At 43.2% G+C, this 16,076-nt stretch overlaps 1 pseudogene; it reads left to right on the top strand.

The window, feature by feature from the left end:
- Nucleotides 1-13,726: 13,726 nt before the first annotated feature.
- On the top strand, nucleotides 13,727-14,663 carry LOC120393441 (annotated as a pseudogene).
- The last annotated feature ends 1,413 nt before the right edge of the window (nucleotides 14,664-16,076 follow it).

Below are 16,076 nucleotides of genomic sequence, written 5' to 3'. Positions count from 1 at the left end.
AAATTAGTTCTAACATTTCAGGAGGAATAGCTAAGCACCTTTGTGGTCAGTTCAATGAAAAGGACTGCTTAGTGCACAGAGGTGGAAAAAAATGCAAATACATATAAAGAGGGAATAGAGTATTTATTAAGAGGGTAATACAAATAATTAATAGACAGTAGGTGATTTCTATGGAAAAAAATTATAGTGTGTTAGGAATGAATGGTACTATATGTCTTCATCTGACATGTGCTGTTTGATTTTGCTCACCTCATCAGAAAAAAACAACAGCAACAGGTCTAGAGAAGAGCAACAACATTTATGCCAAGCTTTGTGGGCTCTATGCAAGGAGAGAGTAGAATGACTATATTCATAGATTTATAGACTTTAAGGCCCCAAGAAACCATTAGATCATCTGGCCTGACTTCCTCCATTGTGTATGTAATATAATGTAATCCAGTTATTCCTGGAAATCAGAGTTAGGAGATATATACGTATCTCCTCTTCCTGATTTCTAAGGACCTTATATATAGGGTCATAGATACAGAGAAACACCCACCAGAAACTCCAGTTACTACAGGCCTGATGCAGAGTTCATAGAAGTGAGCATGAATCTTACCATCTATTTCAATGGGCTTTGGATCAGGGCCTGTGTTTTGTAACTTCACAACAGACAGCTGCCCATGAAATTAAATGGTGTCATGTTTAAAATGGATATAGGAAGATGTTTTTCTATGCAACATGGGACAAATGTGGAGTTCTCACTGCTACCAGAGCATGCAAACCACTACTACTGTGGTTGTATGTGTCCTCTTTAAAAAAGGTTTAAGTACCTAAAAGGGGAGGGATAGCTCAGTGGTTTGAGCATTGGCCTGCTAAACCCAGGGTTATAAATTCAATCCCTGAGGGGGTCACTTAGGGGCCTGGGGTAAAAATTGGTCCTGCTAGTGAAGGCAGGGGGCTGGACTCAATGACCTTTCAAGGTCCCTTCCAGTTCTAGGAGACTGGCATATCTCCAATTATTACCTATTACATGTAGAGCAATAGCCATTGAAGTAACAAGAATTTTAAAAGCTCATATAAAAGTGTACTGGGACAACACCCCTTTGTGGCACAGCATAGACCCACGGGCACACTGCCTGTTACTCCCTTGTCTGTTTCATATAAGAAGCCACTCTCCAATCAGAATATTTTAAACAGAGTCCCTCTGTGAGGAATATTCCTTAATCCTCTTCTGGCAGTATGACAAATTAGTCCTTTGTACTCCAAGTCCAACCCTTGTTCCCCTTGATTCAGGGTTCCCACAGATGATCTTCCTAGGTCTCTGTAGACAATTCCATAGGTTTCAGCTCCTTAGGCAAGAGTCCCACACCCCACCTTTTTGGCACCTGGCAGGGCTGGCCTTACCATGAGGCAAACTGAGGTGCCGCCTCAGGTGCCAGACTAGGGGGAGGTGTCCCCCCACCCCACTAGGACCCAGAGTATAGAAATGTGTGTCTGCTGCTGGTGCATATGTATTCTCTCTGCTCTAGATGCACAGAGATGCTGGAGTGCTGTGCTGGAGGAAGGAGGGCACAAGAGACATAACAGGCAGGCAGAAATAAAGGTGAGAGCGAATAACAGAAAGCAGCCAGAGCTGCAGGGAGAGACAGGAGGAGGAGCCTCTTATGTACCTCTCTAGCACCCCCAGGAGCCTGGACTGATTAACACCAGCTTCTCAGGGAGCTTTCTGTTTCCTGCTGCTTCCCTGAACCCACTTGAGGTGAACAGGCAGTCAACTGAAGTAGTAGGATCATAGAATCATAGAATTCAAGATCAGAAGGGACCATTATGATCATCTAGTCTGACCTCCTGCAAGATGCAGGCCACATAAGCCGATCCACCCACTCCTGAAATAGGAGCCAGTTAAGCCCTTAAGACTCTGATATCTTCCTTCACTCAGGCCCTGCTACCAGCCTGCTTATTTGTCCCCTTCAATTGAGTGTTGAGAGCCACTATAGCTGGCACAGAACAGCAGTCAAGAGTGAAAGAAGAAAACGCCCCTCTGGGGCAGCATTCAGAAAAAGAAAGAAAGCAAAGGAAGATTTTCTATCTAAGCAGAAAGGAGCTCTCCTGAGATGCATAGACACAAATGTTCACGCTGAGCCTTCTGGCCCCAGTGAGGATGTGAGTGGTGAGGAGATGCCTGATCTTCCAGTTAGTCAGAGTGCAGGTGACCTGGCAGCTACTGCAGCATCCATATCTCCATCTCAAATGGATGTAACCATGCACATTCCTGAAGAAAAGTGTAGATCAGAGAAGAGTGTGGTGGAAGCGCAAGGAGACTGTGGACCCACTTGAGCAATAGCCTGAGGGACTTCTTTGTACTGCATGGGCCATAGCAAGTGAAAAACTTCATGTTCCCCAAAGACAATGAAAATAGAAGTTTCCATCCAACACATTACTGGTGTGAAATCCCCAATGGTGACAAAGTGGAGAGGCCATGACTTATAGACTCATAGACTTTAAGGTCAGAAGGGACCATTATGATCATCTAGTCTGACCTCCTGCACAAAACAGGCCACAGAATCCCAACCATCCACTTCTATAACAAACCCCTAACCTATGTCTGAGTTATTGAAGTCTTCAAATTGTGATTTGAAGACCGCAAGCTGCAGAGAATCCTCCAGCAAGTGACCCATACCCCATGCTGCAGAGGAAGGCGAAAAACCTCCAGGGCCTCTGCCAATCTGCCCTGGAGGAAAATTCCTTCTTGACCCCAAATATGGCAATCAGTTAAACCCTGAACATGTGAGCAAGACTTACCCACCAGCACCCAGGAAAGAATTATCTGCAGTAACTCAGATCCCAACCCATCTAACATCCCATCACAGACCACTGGGCATACTTACCTGGTGATAATCAAAGCTCAATTGCCAAAATTAATTGCCAAAATTAGGCTATCCCATCATACCACCCCTTCCATAAACATATCAAGCTTAGTCTTAAAGCCAGATATGTCTTTTGCCCCCACTACTCCCCTTGGAAGGCTATTCCAGAACTTCACTCCTCTAATGGTTAGAAACCTTTGTCTAATTTCAAGTCTAAACTTAAATAATAATAAATAATAATTGGAGATATACCAATCTCCTAGAACTGGAAGGAACCTTGAAAAGTCATTGAGTCGAGTCCAGTCCCCTACCTTCACTAGCAGGACCAATTTTTGCCCCAGATCCCTAAGTGGCCCCCTCAAGGATTGAACGCACAACCGTGGGGTTAGCAGGCCAAATGCTCAAACCACTGAGCTATTCCTCCCCCACTCACTTTGTAGTGTCCAGTTTATACCCATTTGTTCTTGTGTCCACATTGGTACTAAGCTTAAATAATTCCTCTCCCTCCCTAATATTAATCCCTCTGATATATTTATAAAGAGCAAGCATATCCCCCCTCAACCTTCTTTTGGTTAGGCTAAACAAGCCAAGCTCTTTCAGTCTCCTTTCATAAGACAGCTTTTCCATTCCTCGAATCATCCTAGTAGCCCGTCTCTGAACCTGTTCCAGTTTGAATTCATCCTTCTTAAACATGGGAGACCAGAACTGCACACAGTATTCCAGATGAGGTCTCACCAGTGCCTTATATAATGGTACTAACACCTCCTTATCTTTGCTGGAAATACCTAGCCTGATGCATCCTAAAACTGCATTAGCTTTTTTAATGGCCATATCACATTGGTGGCTCATAGTCACCCTGTGATCAACCAATACTCTGAGGTCCTTCTCCTCCTCTGTTACTTCCAACTGATGTGTCCCCAATTTATAACTAAAATTCTTATTATTAATCCCTAAATGCAAGACCTTGCACTTTTCACTATTAAATTTCATCCTATTACTATTACTCCAGTTTACAAGGTCATCCAGATCTTTCTGTATGGTATCCCGGTCCTTCTCTGTGTTAGCAATACCTCCCAGCTTTGTGTCATCCGCAAACTTTATGAGCACATTCCTGCTTTTTGTGCCAAGGTCAGTAATAAAAAGATTAAATAAGATTGGTCCCAAAACTGATCCCTGAGGAACTCCACTAGTAACCTCCTTCCAGCCTGACAGTTCATCCTTCAGTAGTCTTGTAGTCTCCCCTTTAACCAGTTCCTTATTCACCTTTCAATTTTCATATTGATCCCCATCTTTTCCAATTTAACTAATAATTCCCCATGTGGAACCGTGTCAAATGCCTTACTGAAATTGAGGTAAATTAGATCCACTGCATTTCCTTTGTCTAAATAATCTGTTACCTTCTCAAAGAAGGAGATCAGGTTGGTTTGGCACGATCTACCTTTTGTAAAAGGTACCTTATGTATTTGGGGTTGGGAAGGAATTTTCCTCCAGGGTAGATTGGCAGTGGCCCTGGAGGTTTTTCGCCTTCCTCCGCAGCATGGGGCAGGGGTCGCTTGCTGGACGATTACCTGCTACTTGAAGTCTTTAAACCAGGATTTGGGGACTGCAACAGCTGAGTCAAGGGAGAGAATTATTTCAAGAGTGGGTGGGTCAGCTTTTGTGGCCTGCATTTTGCAGAAGGTCAGACTAGATGATCATAATGGTCCCTTCTGATCTTAAGTTCTATGATTCTATGATTCTATGATACTCAAAAACCCAGAATGCTGCATACTGTTTTTGTTGCAAACTCTTCCAGTCTAATGCTCCAGCCACACTGGGTTCTACAGGAACAAAGGACTGGAAAAATCTGGCAAGAAATTTGGCATGCCGTGAGAAGGCAGCAAATCACCAGAGAGCATTCCATAGGTGGAAAGAGCTTGAGATGAGACTAAGATTAAAGGCCACCATAGATGATCAGCATCAAGAGAAGATTGTATCAGTATCTTTACTGGCAAAATGTTCTGAAAAGGCTCATTGCCATTGTGAGAAAGACTGCTACCGAAAACCTAGCACTGTGTGGCACTTCAGATCAGCTGTATGTGCCAAACAATTGTGGCGCTGATGGCTGAGTTTGATGCTGTACTCCAGGAGCATCTAAGAAGAGTCACCACCAAGAAATGTACACACACCACTACCTTGGAAAAACAATTCAAAATGAGATCACACAGTTACTGGCAACAAAAGTCAAGTACAAGATTGTGGCAGATTTGAAGTCAGCAAGATATTACTCTGTTATTCTGGACTGTACATCTGACATCAGCCATGTTTTTAATGACTTTAATGGTGCATTTTGTAGCAACAACAAAACCTAGTGAAAATGTCCCTGCAATGGTGACTGTCGGAGAGCATTTTCTAGAATGTATTGGCATTGATGATACTACAAGAGCTCGTATGACAAATGTGCTTCTTAAAAAGCTGGAAGATATGGGACTACTGATAGCTGACATGAGAGGTCAGGGGTACGATAATAGTGCCAATATGAAAGGAAAGAATAGAGGAGTGCAGACACAGATCCAAGAGTTAAACCCTTGAGCTTTTTTTGTCCCATGCAGTTCTCATTCATTGAACTTGGTGGTCAGTGATGCAGTGTCAGCTTCCAGTGAGGCTGCTGAATTTTTTAATATAATTCAAATTTTGAAGCAACATTTGGGAACATCCTCTCTGATACTGAAACCACTGAGTGCCACATGGTGGTAAAGTCGAGAGGAGGTGATAAAGCCAAATTGGGAAGATAGATGATGCCATAGTTGCCATTATGGAGGATAATGCTATGACAGGAACTGTTTGTGGGAGAACAGTGGCAGAGGGAAATGGAATCACCAGAAACATACATAACTTCACATTTTTGTGTGGCTTAGTGTTGTGGCATGACATACTGTTTGAAATAAATGTTGTAAGCAAGAGACTCCAAGGTGTTGACCATGATATATCTGGAGCAATGGAACAACTGGACAAAGCAAAGTCATACCTACCATCTTACCAGTCAGATGAGGGATTTCAAAACATTCTGAAGAGTGCACAGAAGTTGGCAGAGGAACTTCACACTGAAGCTATTTTCCCACCCATTCAAGAATACAAGAGTCACTGAAGAAGAAGACATTTTGATTATGAGGCATGGGATAATCCCATAAGAGACCCCAAACAACAATTCAAAGTTGAATTCTTTAACCAGGTGCTAGATTGTGCAATACAGTCAGTTGAAGAACATTTCATGCAGCTCAAGGAACAGCAGAATATCTGGGATGTTGTATGATATTCCAAAACTCCTCACTATACCTGAAGAAGACCTACACCAGCAATGCAGGACACTAGAGACAGTGGTGACACATGATCACATGCAGAAACTGAAAGCCCTTTCAAGATACATTTCAGCAGGATCAACTCCAAAGACTGTTCTGGAATATATGTGCACAAATAAGATGACCACCCTCTTTCCAAAGCTTTTGTTGCTCTGTGCATACTTCTAACACTTCCTGTAACAGTTGCCAGTGGAGAACATAGCTTCTCCAAGCTGAAGTTAATAAAAACACATCTACTCTCCACAATGACACAGGAGAGGCTGGTCAGTCTTGCAACCATCTCAGTAGAGCATGAGCTGGTCCAGACTGTAGACCTCCAGGAAGCAGTTCAAATCTTTGCAACCAAGAAGGCACAGAAAGCACCACTTTGATTATTCAAACAGTTAAAAATGCCAATGTTTACTATGCAGACAAGAAAAGTTACATTTGCTATTCAGGTGTTTGAAAGTTAAGTGTTACTTAAAATTTTTGAACAAGGCATTTTAAGTTGTTAGTTCTCCTTAATTGGGGTAGGTAGCAGAGCAGTACCATGAGAGGAGTAGAACAGGAAGAAGGCAGAATTGAGACCTTTCAAAGTTTTGGCCCAAGCGAGAGGGCATGGGGGCATCATTTGAGCTCCCTGCCTCAGGTGCCAAAATGTTGTGGGCTGGCCATAGGACCTGGGCTGTGTTTAGGGTCATGTTCCACCAGGTCACCAGTAGCTAGTTTCCAGCCCTGGCTTTAGGGGCCCATAACCCTCCTTCTGAGGCTGTACAGGCAAGACAGCTTTCTCCTCTCTCTGATGTCTGCCTTCTCTCTTCCTAGGCCTTCCACAAAAGACACCCTTCCTCTCACAGCTTTCCTGAGAACTGAGGCCCCTTTCTCCAGCTCTCCCTCTGCTGATCTCTCTTCAGCCTTTTAAATAAATTACTCATCTGATCAGGACTAGTTTTGGGGAAGAGGGAGTCGCTAATCTGGCACAGGTATGGCTGAGCCCAATGATTCTTAAAGCACCAGCCAGACAGCCTGTGACAAAGAATTTTAAAATTCTCACACCTCACAAATTGATGGTCAGCTGGGGATGAGAAGGAATTCCTAGACTCATAGACTTTAAGACCAGAAGGGACCACATGATTATCTGTGCTGACCTCCTGCGTTATGCAGCTGAGATAATTTTGCCTACATATTTCTGCATCAAGCCCTGCAACTTGTGATTGAACAAGATTGTATCTTCTTGAAAAAATATCCAATCTTTATTTAAAGATGCCAAGTGATAGAGCATTTACTATATCCTGAGATAAGCTGTTTCAGTGGTCAATTACCCTCATTGTTAAAAGTTAGCACCTTATTTCCAATCTCAACTAGTCTAGATTCAACTTCCAGCATTTGGCTTTCATTATGCATCTCTCTGCTAGATTAAAGAAGAATTGACCCACCAATGTGATTTGAATATACAACCGTCTGATCTAGAGTCAGCTATGCTACTATTGTACTGCAAGGTCCTATTTGTTTCTTCTACTGTACCATATAGAGTACACCACTGTATGTCTGAGCAGATGAATTATGGGAGCTTTTCCATTTCTCTGACCATTGCCAAGCTACAGTAGGTGGACCTATGGTCTGATCCAGTAAAGCAGATGTAATAATACTGGACAAGATTAACCCATTGTTTGCTGTGTTATAGCTATGTTGGTCCCAGGTCAAACACTTTTCACAAAACGATCACTCCATATCTGACCTCTCAATCCTTTCCTCAAAGGAAAGATGAGCCTGGGAACTTAAATTCATAACTTTGCTAGACACCAAAAATCATGGTCTTAATAAAGACACAGGATTTATGGCTTTTTACAACAGCCTTTTTTTGTCCTGTGACTGCAAGGGTATTAATGGGCCACTTTACCTTGAATGGTCCTTTAGAATATGTGTACATGACTTATGCTAAACAATCTGTTTTACCTTGTATTTAGCTCTGTGAAGCTCTGAGCACCTTTCCAAGCCCTGAAGAAATGCTCTGTGGAGCTCGAAAGTTGGACCAATAAAATATATTACCTCACCCACCTTGTCTCTTTAAGATAAACCATTGCTAATTCTGGAGTTGAAGCAGGATGGCAACTTCTGTTTCCTGTGGGAACAAGAAACCATCTTCCTCCTGCAAGGTAAATTTGGTGATTGTGTTTTTCAGAGGAAATGGATGCTGCCCTCTCTTTGAACAATAAGGCTACGTTTATGTCACAGAGGTCATGGAAGTCATGGAATTTTTGACTTCCAGAGACCTCTGTGACATTCTCTGCTCCAGCCCCAGTGGCTGCAGGACTCTGGAGCTGGCAGCCAGCAGGGCCCTGGCAGGGTTCCAGCAACAGGCGACATCAGCAACAGGGGGCCCCCTGCAATGTTCCAGTGACAGATGACAGACTCCTGAAAGGATTCTCCTTGGGGTTCCAGTGACGGGCGACAGACTTGCAAGAGTGGTGGGGGAGAGAAAACCTCAGGCAAGCGGCTGGGGGTGTCCTGTTTTCTCTTTGGGAAATATGTTCACCCTGCAGTTCCCAGCTGCCACAGGCAGAGGAGGAACTGGCCCCACAGCTCCCAGCAGGGGAATCCATGGAGCTTCAGCAGCAAAAGTCACAAACAGGTCATGGCTTCTGTGAATTTTTGTTTATTGCCTGTGACCTCTCCATGACTTTTACTAAAAATAACCATGACAAAATCTTAGCCTTAACAACGAGTTATCTGCAGGGCTCAGACTGCTGACATGGTGCAGGTCCCCCTTGTTTCCAGCTACTACATTGCATTAAAACTCAGTTAAAAATACTTAAGATACTTTACTAATGTTGTTTTTCCACACAGGCAATTGCTGTAGCCACTGCAGGAATGTTATTCGATGGGAGGGGAAGTGCCCATGAGACAATTAATTAAGATTGGCTCCCCACAATGAACACATTTAAGAACTTCTGCAGTGAAGAATCGGAGATGAGGAAAGCTGGTGGATGTTGGACCTGAGATCAATACAAAGGGATTGCAATGAAATGGCTACCCCAAAAACTAATTGCTTAGTTCTGTAGGACGTTTCGGCAAGGAAGAATCTAGGGGAAGTTTGAGGTCCCAAAGTTTCTGTATCTACATAAGTGTCTTGCATCATCTAAGCAAGTATTATTGACAACCAGGGGATATGGTGATGCCGTCTTGAATTTTAGCTTAGAATCATGTTAAATTATTGCAACCTGTGCAGCTAGGTGTGATTCTCTGCCCAGTAGCAACATCAGATAAAGAATCTGGATTCTTGGCACAGGAGTGTCATTAATTTGTTTGGACATTTTAGAAAAGGCAAGTACCTTCCAGCCTGCTGACTAGATGGCAAGCGGTTGATGGTAAGTTCATTAAAGACAGTTTGTTTAGTCAACCAGGTTAACTGACAACTAGTGAAATCGAAAATGCTTTTCTGGTTGGAGATGGACAAAGGGTCAGATTTTCATAGAATCAAAGAACCATAGGGCTAGAAGGGACCGCATGGGTCATCTGGTCTAATCCCCTAACAAGATGCAGCATTAGTTGTGTCAAAACCATCCAAGACAGATGGCTATCCAGCCTCCTTTTGAAAACCTCCAGTGAAGGAGCTTCCACAAGCTCCCCTAGGCAGTCTGTTCCTGAGATTTAATCTAAATCTGCTATGCTGTAGTTTGAACCCATTGCCTCTTGTCCTGCCCTCTGTAGCAAGAGAGAATAACTTTTCTCCATATTTTTTATGGCAGCATTTCAAGTATTTGAAGGCCCTATCATGTCCCCACTTAATCTCCTCTTTTCCAAACTAAACATACCCAGTCCCTTCCGCCTTTCCTCAAATGGCTTGTATTCCATCCCTTTGATCACTTGTTGCTCGCCTCTGGAACCTTTCCAGTTTTTCTACATCCTTTCTATACACTGGTGACCAAAATTGGACACAGTACTCCAGCTGAGTTCTAACCAGTGCTGAGTAGAGCAGTACTATCACTTCCCGTGACTTGCATGCTATACTTCTGCTAATGCAACCCAAAATTCCATTTCCTTTTTTTTTTTGCAACAGCATCACATTGCTGACTCATGTTGAGGTTGTGATTCACCATAACTCCCAGATCCTTCTCAGCTGTGCTGCTGCCAAGCCGGTTTTCCCTCTTTCTATACCTGTGCATTTGTTTTTTCTTCCCTAAGTGTAGCACCATACATTTGTCTTTGTTGAATTTCATTTTGTTTTCTATAGCACAGTTCTCCAATTTATCCCTTTGAATCTCTTTATATTTTAGCTCTATCCTCCAAAGTGTTTGCAAACACTCCCCCAGCTTTGTGTCATCTGCAGATTTGTTCAATATGCTCTATTCCTACATTTGTACCATTAATAAAGATGTTAAATAACACTGGACAGAGAACAGATCCTTGCTGAACCCCACTGGAGATCTCCTTCCAGTCCAACATCATTCCATTAACAGCTATTCTTGTGGTTGTTTAACCAATTATGTATCCACTGAATGATAGTTTTACTGAGCCCGCATTTCTCCAGCTTACTTATCAGAATGTCATATGGGACTATGTCAAAAGCCTTTCTAAAATCCAGATCTATTATGTTCACCAAATTCCCCCCATCCACCAAACCAGTTACCCTGGCAAAGAAGGAAATCAAGCTGCTTTGGCATTATTTGTTTTTAGTAAATCCATGTGGGCTGCTAGTGGTTACCCCTTCATCCTCCAGGTATTCACAAACTGACTGTTTTATACATTGCTCTAGTAGCTTCCCAGCTATCGAGGTGAGGCTGACTGGTCTATAGTTCTCTGGCCCCTGCTTTTTCCCTTTTTGAAGATACGTAAGTGACTGAATCATAGAATCGTAGAAGATTAGGTTTGAGAGAGACCTCATCTAGTCCAACCCCCTGATCAAAGCAGAACCAACACCAACTAAATCATGCAAGCCAGGGCTTTGTCAAGCCGGTTCTTAAAAACCTCCAAGGAAGGAGATTCTACCACCTTCCTAGGGAACCCATTGCAGTGTTTCACCACCATCCTATTGAAATAGTGTTTCCTAATATCCAACTTAGACCTCCCTTACTATAACTTGAGACCATTTCTCCTTGTTCTGTCATCTGCCACCACTGAGAGCAGCCAAGCTCCATTCTCTTTGGAACCCCACTTCAGGTAGTTAAAGGCTGCTATCAAATCCCCTCTCACTCTTCTCTTCTGCAGACTAAGCAAGCCCAGTTCCCTCAGCCTCTCCTCGTAAGCAGGGCTGGCTCCAGGCGCCAATGCGGCAAGCAGGTGCTTGGGGTGGCCAACGGCAAGGGGCGGCATGTCCGGCTCTTCGGCGGTAATTGGGCTGCGGGTCCCTCAGTCCGTCTTGGAGGGAAAGACCTGCTGCCACGTTGCCGCCAAAGAATGGAGCGGTGGTGGTAGAGCTGCTGCCGAAGTGCCGCTGATCGCGGCTTTTTTTTTTCCCGCCGCTTGAGGCAGCAAAAATGCTGGAGCTGGCCCTGCTTGTAAGTCATGTACCCCAGCCCCCTGATAATTTTCGTTGCCCTCCGTTAGACTCTCTCCAATTTGTCCACATCCTTTCTGTAGTGGGGGGCCCCAAAACTGGACGTAATACTCCAGATGTGGCTTCACCAGTGCTGAATGATGATGCAGTGCTGACTGAAGATTCAGTTAGGTGTCTAATGGAATTTTCAAAAGCTTTTAGGTGTCTAACTCCTTTTGAAATCTTTGGAAGTTAGGTATCTTAGCTGCATAGGCATTTTTGAAAATCCTACTTGGTGCCTATCTGAATCTTCCAGCACCTAATACCTTTGAAAATGTGACCTTAAGTGCCTTAATGCTGTAGGTCCAATTTCTAAGATTCTAGGAAAGCTGGAGAGAGAAAGAGAAGAGCGTAGCTTGATATATATCAAATATCTTGAAAGAGAGATGTGACAAAAGTATAGATTTTCTTCTCCAACTGAAAAACATGTTACAGCTCCATAATAGTTTTAAATGTGAAATGGTTTGTATTATAGTCTAGTTTGTACACTTGATCATACAAATCCTGCCTCATTGACTTAGTGGGGCCGCTTATGTGAGTTCAAGTGCTCATCAGCATCCAGGCTGCAAAATTTAGCCCTCTGGTGGGGAATTTCATCTGGATACTAGAGGGTGCTCACATTATACCCTGAAAAACTAGGATTGGTAAACCTTGTAATTAATGTAACTATATTTGCTAATCATAAATTACTATATTATTTCCCTTGTGTGGCAATGAGTTCCATGTTTAATTCTATGTTACATTTAATGCTTTTGTCTGTTTCAAATGTGCCCTGCTGGAGGACGCAGAAAGGGTTGTGGACACAAGTTCCTATAAGCTATTTGCCTTTTTTGGCTTTTAATTTCCCAGAAAGGGCAGATGTTCTTAATTTCAATAATTCCTACTTCACTTGTGATTCTCCCCCAGTCAGAATCATGGAGGCTTTTGCTACCTACAACCCAAGGGTGTTTCATGTAGTAAATCATGATCTATTTAATTTCTCATCAGAAAATGACCATTGTGCCAATCCAGTGTACAGTGAAATCAATGGAAAGTCACCCCTTGACTTCAATGGCCTTTGGATCAGGCCAAGAAGAAGGAGTTTTCATACCTCACCCTCTGCTGGGGGTTGAGTTCTACTGCTGGTTTGGCCAAAATATTAACCTCCTGCCATCGTGTTATTATAGCAAAGAAGCCACTCGCTTTTTCCTGTTGGAGTTCTGAATGGCTAAAAGTGATACCTGAGATTCATAGTTTCATTGACTTTAAAGCCAGAAGGGACCTTTGCAGGCCCTTAATTTTTACCCAAATATTACTATATAAAGCCCAAAGACTTTAGTTAGACTAAAGCATTTCAGTCCTCAGGAGACTAATGTGGTGCCACAGAGAGAACAGGAGAGACCAAGGTGCCATCAATACCCAAGGCTCCTGAAATGGCAGGGAACTGATTGGATGAGCCAGGCCCAGGTGATCCCAGCACATGATCCATGCCTCATGCTGCAGGGGAAGGTGAAAACCCGTGAAGTTCCTTGAGTTAATGCTGAGATTTTCTATTTCAGGAAGAAGATGGCCCTTGCCCTTCATGAACATTTGGATCACATTGCTCACAGATGGACACATCCAACTGCAGCTGCATTGGGGTGGAGAGGCAGGGATGCACAGTGAGCTGTAGGGATGATGCTTAGTGCATCTTTCCCAGCAAGTCTGAATTGCTGAGTTGGGCACAGTGAGGGTGAGAATGGTCCAGTGGTTCAGGTACTATCTTGAGCCGTAAGAGACCAGGAAGCAAGTCCCATCCCTGCTACAGTCTGTATGTGTGACCTTGGACATGTCATTTAGCTGCTCCATGCCTCAGTTTCCCATCTGCCCTACCTCATAGGGTTGTTGTGAGGACAAATTCATTAAATATTTTTAGGCGGTTAGGTGCTATGGTAATGAGGACTATATAAGTACCTTGGTTATCTAGAAGATAAATTGGGGCTCATCAGTTCTCTCTTTGGTCAATCAGGAAGAGTCAATCAGCAGATAACACCTGTGCAGACAAAATGGCTGGGGGAAATCACACCCTGGTGACCGAGTTTGTTCTCTCAGGACTAACAGAAAGTCCAGAGATGAAGGCCATCTGCTTTCTGCTCTTCTTAGTGATGTAGCTGATCACCCTGGTGGGAAACCTCGGGATGATCATGTTGATCAGGGTCGACCCCCGGCTCCACACCCGGATGTACTATTTCCTCAGTAATTTCGATTTTGTGGATTTCTGCTACTCCTCAACCATCACCCCCAAGATGCTGGTGGATTTCCTAACTGAGAGGAGAGCCATTTCATTTGGTGGGTGCATTGCACAGCTGTTCTATTTTGTGCTCACAGCGAGTGTTGAATGCCTCCTGTTGGCAGTGATGGCTTATGACCGTTACGTGGCCATCTGTAACCCACTACTTTATATGGTCATCATGTCCCGCAGAGTCTGTGCCCAGCTGGTGGCTGGCTCGTATCTCATTGGCTTTGTTCATGCACTGGCACAAACTATTTCCACCTTTTGACTGTCCTTCTGCAGCTCTAATGTCATCAAGTCATTATTTCTGTGACATCCCCCCACTGATACAGCTCTCCTGCTCTGATACCTACAGCAATGAGATAGTGCTTTACACCTTTGGTACATTTCACGGCATCATCACCTCATTGGAGATTCTGGTCTCCTATATCTATATCATCTCCACCATCCTGAGGATCCGCTCCACTGGGGGCAGACGCAAAGCCTTCTCCACCTGTGCCTCCCACCTGACAGCTGTCATGATATTCTATGGCACCATAGTCTTTATGTATGTCAGGCCAATTTCCAGTTACTCGCTGGACTGGGACAAAGTGATCTCAGTGTTCTACGCAGTGGTGATCCCCATGCTGAATCCTCTTATCTACAGCCTGAGGAACAAGGAGGTGAAGGATGCCCTGAAAAGGTTATTAGACCGAGTAACAGTTTCTTGACAGGTGTCAGTGCAGCAAAAATGTTGGTGAGATAATAAAGAAAAATCCTTGGGCTGAGTTTATTATTTTCTCTGTTTACTTCATGTAACTTTGGGTATTGTCTGGTGTGAAAATCCATGGTAATCAGAAATTGAATAGACCTAAATTAAAGAGAATTGGATTCACTTTTTCACCCTGAACCTGAACATTAAGATGAATGCAAGCATATCTGCTAACATACTTCAAGGAGCCTTCATGTACCTAATATATGAGGCACACATATGGCCTAAAGGAATAAGTACAGAAACAGAAGTCCTAAATTTGAATCACTGGCTGTATTTTGCTGCTTCATATAAAGCATTCATTAAAGATTCTTTATAAAGATTATAAAGATTCGTTATTTATTTCAAGAGTGGAGCTGAGTCAAACTCAGAATTTCCACCCCTTCAGTGGCGATACCATGGTGCATCGTGGAATGTGTAGTCCAAGCAAGAAGCCAGGCCCATTGGAGAGAATGGGGTAACAAAGCACACAAAATACAACTCCCATGAGTCTCCATGGCACCCTAGCTAGATGCAATATAGTGTCAAATTGACTTGAAACATTTTTTTTGTTGAGTTCAACCAACCAAAGTGTTTTGATTCAGGTTGTTGGAAAATCAACAAAATAATAGTAAAATGTCTACAACATCCATTTCCAGCCAGCTCTACTCATGACTTAACTTTGAAGAGGTAACATGGCATAGGGGTGCTAAACGTTATGACATGGCCATTAACTGTGGGACTCTCTGCTGGACAGTGCTGAATCATGTGGCCGAGCAAGAATATTTGTAAGGCTTATTATGAAACAATCCTCCCTTTAAGATGGAAAAAAGATGTGTTGACCCTAAGTGACAAGAGGTAGAGATAGGCCCCTCGAAAACGCTACATGTTATCTACTGGTGCTGGTACAATCTATATTGGGGGAAATTAGTCAAGTTACTTACCAATTCTGTGCTACAAAATTCCTCTATCTTACAAAGTATTTGCACAGACCATGAATTCATATCCTACAGCTGGATTTTGTATAAGAGTCCTCTAAATACTAAAAGTGGAGATTATAATAGGATTCTTTCTTTCTTTCTTTCTTTCTTTCTTTCTTTCTTTCTTTCTTTCTTTCTTCTAGGGATCCCATAGTAGTCTTTACCATAAGACAATTACATACATACACTCAATTAGCAGGTTTCAGAAGGGTAGCTCTGTTAGTCTGTGTGTCATAAACAGATAGTTAAGGGTTAATGTCTCTTTTACCTGTAAAGGGTTAAGAAGCTAAGTAAACCTGGCTGATACCTGACCAGAGGACCAATAAGGGGACAAGATACTTTCAAATCTTGGTGGAGGGAAGTCTTTTGTTTGTGCTCTTTGTTTGTGGGTTGTTCGCTCTTAGGACTAAGAG

The sequence above is a fragment of the Mauremys reevesii genome, unplaced genomic scaffold (assembly GCF_016161935.1).
Source record: "Mauremys reevesii isolate NIE-2019 unplaced genomic scaffold, ASM1616193v1 Contig2, whole genome shotgun sequence".
In the NCBI taxonomy this organism is placed as follows: Eukaryota; Metazoa; Chordata; order Testudines; family Geoemydidae; genus Mauremys; species Mauremys reevesii.
Note: the sequence above shows the minus strand (reverse complement) of the source record. Positions and strands in the feature narration are given on the sequence as shown.